This window comes from Hippichthys cyanospilos, chromosome 16 (genome assembly GCF_059441005.1).
Source record: "Hippichthys cyanospilos isolate Australia breed blue-spotted pipefish chromosome 16, RoL_Hcya_1.0, whole genome shotgun sequence".
Lineage (NCBI taxonomy): Eukaryota > Metazoa > Chordata > Actinopteri > Syngnathiformes > Syngnathidae > Hippichthys > Hippichthys cyanospilos.
In genome coordinates this window covers 2,919,331-2,925,330 of record NC_142384.1, presented here as the reverse complement: position 1 = coordinate 2,925,330, position 6,000 = coordinate 2,919,331, and positions in this window count along the sequence as shown.

Genomic DNA, 6,000 nt, shown 5'->3' with positions numbered 1-6,000 from the left:
TAAGCATTTTATTGATGTATTCTTTTTCATTTTAATATTATTTTCTCTTTTTTTTTGGTCATTGTCAATTGAGGGTAAATTAAAAAAAATTATATCAAACTGCGATTTGTAATTTCGCGTACAATCTTTTGTATCAAAGCTTGCCTGTTTTTTGTAAACTTAATAAAACTTTGTGGACAAATATGTCACGTCTAGGCATGGCGACGTGAGGCGGTGGAGGGAAAGGGGCTCAAAAACGCAGGAGGACGGAGAGGGTTTGCTCAAACAAAAGTGCTCTTTTAATAATAAAACAGGACAGGAAAAGCAGAAGACAAAAACTTGACAAAGTAGCAAAATAAATGAACGGAATATAACTCACGAGACTAAATGGGACTACGGGGGAAGACTGGAATACGAGTACAGAGGCACAGGGAACACGAGGTGACGAGGTACAATAATCCGACAAGAGCAACAGAGGGACGGTGGTTTAAATACAAGGAGACTAATTACTGACAACACACTACAGCTGAATGGGGACAGGAGGCAGGGGAACCGGATAGGCTAACACGAGAGGAGCAGGGGCACATGGACAACAGGTGGACGAGATAAAACTAACGAGACAGAGAAAGGCAGATGCAGGGAAAAACACAAATGAATGACGAAATGAACCAGGAACTACTTAAACTAAATCCAAAAACCCGAAAACCCCAGACAGAACGTGACATAACCCCCCCCTCAAGGGTCGGATCCCAGACGACCCAGAAAAAAGAAACCAGACGGAAATGCCACGCAGGGCGGGCGGAAGGGGGACCGGAGGAGGGCAAAAACGACCCAAAACGAAAAGAAACAGTCCAAAAACGCTGTTGTCGCAAATCAGGGCCTAGCCTGAAGTGCAGGACCCTGAGGACTGGGCACTGGCCTCAACGAGCCAGGCCGGAAGAACGTTGAGAATGCCAGGTGAAGCCAACCCGGCAGCGAGTGTCCGGAGGGCGTCCGGGATGCCAGACGAGGCAGACCCGGCGGTGAGAGTCAGGTGGGCGTCCGGGACGCCAGAAGATGCAGGCCCGGCGGCGAGCGTCCGGAGGACGTCCGGGATGCCAGGCGAGGCAGACCCGGCGGTGAGAGTCAGGCGGGCGTCCGGGAAGCCCGCCGAGGCGGCGAGAGTCGGATGGGTATCTGGGACGCCAGCAGAGGCAGGCGCCCAGAGAAGAGAGCCCAGGAGGTGCTGGCTGGGCGCCGACGGGCAGAGGCCTGGGAGGCGCCGGCTGGGCGCAGGCTGGGCGCCGACGCGCGGAAACTCGGGAGGCGCCGGCTAGGCGCCGGCGGGCGAAAACTCGGGAGGCGCCGGCTGGGCGCCGGCGGGCGAAAACTCGGGAGGCGCCGGCTGGGCGCCGGCGGGCGAAAACTCGGGAGGCGCCGGCTGGGCGCCGACGGGCGAAAACTCGGGAGGCGCCGGCTGGGCGCCGACGGGCGAAAACTCGGGAGGCGCCGGCTGGGCGCCGACGGGCGAAAACTCGGGAGGCTGAGGCCCGGGAGGCGTCGGCGGACGGAGACCCGGGAGGCGTCGGCTGGGCGCCGACGTGATTAGGCCACTTAGCTGGCGGCCCTGGCTGCTTTGGGGCCGTGGCTGGCGGCTCTGTGGAGGTTCGCTGTGGAGGCGGGTGCCGAAGCTCTGCCGTCCCTGGCTGCTGGGGAAGGACTGGAGAATTTAATAACGGCAAGGGACTGACCTGAAGCAGTGGAGACTGCCGAGGATTGATGGTCAGCTTGAGAGGTGGAAGCGATGTTATGGCCGGCAGCTCGGAGGGCAATCGTGGCTCGTTTCGGGACCGTGAGAGCGGCGTGCCATGAGGCTCTGAAGCGGGCTGCGACTGCGGCGTGACGTGAGGCTCGGGAGGCGCCGACTGCGGCGTGACGTGAGGCTCGGGAGGCGCCGACTGCGGCGTGACGTGAGGCTCGGGAGGCGCCGACTGCGGCGTGACGTGAGGCTCGGGAGGCGCCGACTGCGGCGTGACGTGAGGCTCGGGAGGCGCCGACTGCGGCGTGACGTGAGGCTCGGGAGGCGCCGACTGCGGCGTGACGTGAGGCTCGGGAGGCGCCGACTGCGGCGTGACGAGAGGCTCGGGGAACGCCGACTGCGGCGTGACGAGAGGCTCGGGGATCGCCGACTGCGGCGTGACGAGAGGCTCGGGGATCGCCGACTGCGGCGTAGTGACCAGCGGCTCGGGAGGTGGCGGCAGCGCCCGGGCTCTGATCTCGGGAGGCGGCGCCGCAACTGGCCGCTTGGGAATCCGATGCTTTGTTCTCCCTGGCAGCTGGGGACAGACCAGAGAACTTAATGTTGGTACGGGACTGACCTTAGGCAAGGAGGACTGCTGCAGATGCATGACGTCCTGCAGCGTGACGTCAGACACTGGGGGCGCCGGCTGCGGCGCGACGTCGGACCCTGGGGGCGCCGGCTGCGGCGTGACGTCGGACTCTGTAGACTGCCACAGCCCGGCCTGAGACTCTGAGGCAGACTGCAATGCCATGGCTAGGAACTCAACGAGCAGCGGCAGCACCATGAGCGAGGGTTTGGGAGGTGCTGGCTGCGCCAGAGATTGAGTCTCTAAACGCGGCCGAGGCGGCTCTGGCGAACTGGGGGACTCTGAGGGCTCCGGCGGACTGGGGGACTCGGAGGGCTCCGGCGGACTGGGAAACTCGGAGGGCTCCGGCGGACTGGGAAACTCGGAGGGCTCCGGCGGACTGGGAAACTCGGAGGGCTCCGGCGGACTGGGAAACTCGGAGGGCTCCGGCGGACTGGGAAACTCGGAGGGCTCGCGCGGACTGGGAAACTCGGAGGGCTCGCGCAGCCTGGGAAACTCGGAGGGCTCCAGCTGCTTGGGCGCAGAGACGGGGGCGTGCAAACGCCGTGGCGCCGGAACGGGGGCGTGCAAACGCCGTGGCGCCGGAACGGGGGCGTGCAAACGCCGTGGCGCCGGAACGGGGGAACTAACTGCGTCAGCCTGCCGCCTGGAAGGTTGGGGACTATCGACGGCATCAGAAAGGGAAACGACCGGAAAGGGGGAAAGTGCATGTGAAGGGTGTGGCTCGGGATTTTGGTTTACTGGGACAGGAGCTGGGTGACGAGGCGAGTGATGAACCCTGCTGTGGCACCCCCGCCGGCCACCCCGGGAGGGGCAGAAGGCCAGACGGGTGCCGCAGTAGGGTTCTCGGTCATGGAAGAAGGAACTATCGGAAACAAAATCAGAATCATCATAGTCCGACTCAGCGGGACTTGCGGTAGAATAGAGCAGATCGGCATCTAAATCCTCACGATCTGACTCCGAAATGCAATGGCTGAAATAAGGATATCCTGTTTCAAAACCGAAATTTTCATAGTGAGCTGGACTGGGATAAACAAAATTAGGGCTGGAGCTCGAGCGAAATTTAACAAAGGGACAGTCATCTAAGTCTGAATAGTCCGAATCTAACGTGTAATGAGGGGGACGTGTAGGTGACGGTGGTTGCTCAGACGGAAACGAGGGAGGTGAATAATCTTCACAATCAGAGAAATCAGAATCACGAAAAACATGCGGGGGCAAAATGGTGGAATACGGAAGCTCGGAAGGATCAACGGGGAACGCGGAGGGAAACGACGCGGAGAAAGGAGACTTGTGACTTACACGGGGGGAACGAGGACAGGCGACAGGCTGAGGACCGGGGCCAGCAGTGTGGCGGCGCTTTGTACGACGCCGCGGGCGTCCTGCTGGTTCCACTTTTGGTCGGATTATTCTGTCACGTCTAGGCATGGCGACGTGAGGCGGTGGAGGGAAAGGGGCTCAAAAACGCAGGAGGACGGAGAGGGTTTGCTCAAACAAAAGTGCTCTTTTAATAATAAAACAGGACAGGAAAAGCAGAAGACAAAAACTTGACAAAGTAGCAAAATAAATGAGGAACGGAATATAACTCACGAGACTAAATGGGACTACGGGGGAAGACTGGAATACGAGTACAGAGGCACAGGGAACACGAGGTGACGAGGTACAATAATCCGACAAGAGCAACAGAGGGACGGTGGTTTAAATACAAGGAGACTAATTACTGACAACACACTACAGCTGAATGGGGACAGGAGGCAGGGGAACCGGATAGGCTAACACGAGAGGAGCAGGGGCACATGGACAACAGGTGGACGAGATAAAACTAACGAGACAGAGAAAGGCAGATGCAGGGAAAAACACAAATGAATGACGAAATGAACCAGGAACTACTTAAACTAAATCCAAAAACCCGAAAACCCCAGACAGAACGTGACAAAATAATTTTAAATTGCCTTTGTATCAGATATCAGATCCAGTGATAAGTTCAACATCTAGCTCGCTGCTTGTTTGAGTTGTATCCTCTCTGCGCGCTCAGTGTGACATGTTACAAATGTGCCACAACACCAACCAATCAAAGCTACTAAAACTACATTGATTGGTCTCCAGTTAAAGAACAAACGAGATGGCGTTAATAGGGTGGGCGAAGGTGGACTTCTTTGGAAACAACGTATGGGCATTAATATTATTATCATTAGTAGTATTATTATTATCATTATTATTATTATTATTATTACTCTATTGTCTCTTTTGATTGAACTACCTTGTTAGATTTTGCACTATAATAAAATAAGTCCACCTAACGAAGTGGCGTTAACAGGGTGGGCGAAGTTGGACTTCTTTGGAAACAAAGTATGGGCATTATTATTATTATTATCATTATTATTGTTGTTGTTGTATTGTCTCTTTTGATTGAACTACCTTGTTATATTTTGTACTATAATGATATAAGTCCACCTCCTGCTCAAGTTGGTGTGAAGCAATCTCGTTTGATTTCCGGGTGAACACAACAAACAATCTAACTGGAGACCAAGCATTCAATCAATGTACTTTACTAGTTCTGATTGACTGGATTTGTGGCACGTTCGTAAAGTGTGTGCCACACTGAGGGCGCAAAAGGTACACAGCATGAATGAGCGGAGCGCTGGATGTTGAGCGAGGGAGGGAGGGTTATGGTGAGCGAGCAATGAGAGCTTTTTAGCAAGCAAACCTTTTTTTGTGGACTGGATTTGTGGCACGTTCGTAAAGTGTGTGCCACACTCAGGGCGCAGAAGGTATACAGCTCGAATGAGCGGAGCGCTGGATGTTGAGCGAGGGAGGGAGGGTTATGGTGAGCGAGCAATGGGAGCTTTTTAGCAAGCAAACCTTTTTTTGTGGTCAAAATCCATCATTGCTCGCCAAACTCTTATGATTGCTCGCTCAATCTTTTTTTCTGTGCTCAAAATCTGTTCTTGCTCGCTCAAAATCTTTCATTGCTTGCTCGCGATTGTGGCACAAAAATAATTCTATAAGGTAGCACATTACTGAAGGCCTTAGTATGAAATGCACAGACTGCCACTGATAATAACAGGTGAGGGTCATTGCTTCAGCGGCTCTGTAGCAGAGTGGTTAGTTAACACGTCTGCTTCACAGTTCAGAGTCCCGAGTTCATTTCCAGCTAGCCGGCTAGCCGGCCTTCCTGTGTGGACTGTGCATGTTCTCCCAGATCCAGCATGGGTTTTCTCCAGGCACTCCGGCTTCCTCCCACACTCCAAAAACATGCATGGCAGGTCTATTGGACACTCTAAATTATACTTATGTGAGATGGGATGCGTGAATGAGCGTTCGTCCCTATACGCCCTGCAATTGACAAAAGACAGCTGGGATAGGCACCAGCAAGCCAGCGACCCTAGTAAGGATAAGCGGCTATCGAAAATGGAATGGAGTGGTCATGGTTTCATCAGGTTTAAGTGCATGGCTACAATAGGCCGCCAGAGGGTGCCGTGCTCAACGATTTGGCTGAAAAAAATCAGAGCCCACTGGATTGATGAGGGATTTTGTCCGTCAGAAGATGTTTCTACAAATAAACATACAACACATTAAACTCAAAAATAATATTCATGTTTCTATTGTTAGATTACTTGTTATGTATCAACTTCTTTTATTATTAAAGATATGACAC